The following is a 1,715-nucleotide window of genomic DNA, read 5'->3' on the forward strand; positions in this document are numbered from 1 at the left end:
GAAAAGAAAAGAAAAGAAAAGAAAAGAAAAGAAAAGAAAAGAAAAGAAAAGAAAAGAAAAGAAAAGAAAAGAAAAGAAAAGAAAAGAAAAGAAAAAAGAAAAGAGCAGTATTTACAGCCTCCTCTTACTGTTTGCAGAAATATTTTTGATACATTGGAGGCTCATAACCCAAACTTGCTTTCCAAAGTCATTACAAATGATGTATAGAGCGTTCCAACAGCATTTTCCAGTGTTCCAGGCAGGTCAGGATGGCCGAGCGGTCTAAGGCGCTGCGTTCAGGTCGCAGTCTCCCCTGGAGGCGTGGGTTCGAATCCCACTTCTGACATCTTCTTTATGGCACTGAGCTGAGTGGTGCAGTTGACACACCKGAAGGAYGGGATACCATCCAGAGGGACCTGGACAAGGTCAAGARGTGGCACATGGGAATSTCATGAAGTTAATGKGACCAATTTCTGGTGCTGCAYCTGAGTCAGAGCAACCCCAGTACCCGCACAGGCTGGGGATGAACAGATCAAGAGCAGCYCTGCCAAGGAGTCTTGGGGGTGTTGATGGATGAGAGTCTGGACATGACCCAGCAGTGTACACTCAGCCCAGAAAGTCAAACTTGTTTTGGGCTGGATCCAAAGCAGGGTGGSCARCWYWRKRRGGAAGRGRWTYYWMCCYTKTGCTCCACTCYRGTGAGACYCCACCTGCACTGCTCCATYCAGCTCCTGGGTCCTCCCAAAGGAAGGGCATTCACCTGCTGGAGTGATTCCTGAGAATCACCAGGCTGACCAGAGGGATRGAGTACCTACCMTGTGAGGAAGGGTTGAGAGAATTGGGATTGTTCAGCCTGGGAAAAAGAAAGCTTTGAGGTGACCTAWTTTTTTCCATCCAGAACCTGAAAATGATCTTGCAGGAAAGAAGGGGCAAGACCATTTACATGGATATGCAGTGAAAAGACAAAGGGAATGGGCTCAGACTTGAAGAGATCAGGTTTGCGTTAGATATCAGGTAAAAAGTTCTTTACTGTGGGTGTAGTGAGGCATTGGAACAGGTTGAGCAGGGAAGCTGTGGATGCTCTGYGCCTGAAGGTGTTAAAGACCAGATTGGATGGGCTCTGTGCAACCTGKTCTAGTTGAAGGTGCCCCTGCCCATGGYAGGGGAGTTGAAATGAGATTWATTTTAAGGTCAYCTTCCAACCCRAATCATTCTATGATCCTTTGTCWCTGAGAATAAGGAAATRTAAGTRGAGAAATATAASAATATAGGAAGTCATTATATTTTTCTGCATYGTTATAATGAGGCATTTTAAAGGCCATAGCAGAAAAATTGTAGAAGCTGTATCACTTCCTACTGTGATTGCATAAAGATGAAGAAACCTGTAGTCATGATTATGCTGTGCAGAATAAATTATGAATGTGTAATTTCTTCTCAGCCTGACAGAAGAAGACTGAATGATGACAAATTTGTACATTTTTCATGCCATCATGACTTTCTGGTAAAGTTGCAGCAATACAGATGCAGAAAGGTTGGGTATCACTTGGATCCTGCAGACAATGAGGAACACACCTTGGGCAGATTTTTGCAGGTGAATTTGCCATGCACTATGGTAGTGACAACACTACAAAGGTGCCCTGTAGGTTTTTCTTCAGTCTGGCACAATCACTCCCTCTCAATAGGCTCCTGAATTCTATTCCTGGAATAGCACCCTACCTGAAAGTGTCCATCCTCCC

General features: G+C 44.5%; 1 non-coding gene across 1 annotated transcript; it reads left to right on the plus strand.

Moving 5' to 3' along the window:
- Positions 1-242: 242 nt before the first annotated feature.
- TRNAL-CAG (transfer RNA leucine (anticodon CAG)) lies at positions 243-325 on the plus strand. The gene has a single exon. It is a non-coding gene; the product is annotated as a tRNA-Leu (tRNA).
- Positions 326-1,715: the final 1,390 nt, after the last annotated feature.

Source organism: Malurus melanocephalus, unplaced genomic scaffold (genome assembly GCF_030028575.1).
Source record: "Malurus melanocephalus ecotype Western Australia unplaced genomic scaffold, MMel_1.1 scaffold_306, whole genome shotgun sequence".
Taxonomy (NCBI): domain Eukaryota; kingdom Metazoa; phylum Chordata; class Aves; order Passeriformes; family Maluridae; genus Malurus; species Malurus melanocephalus.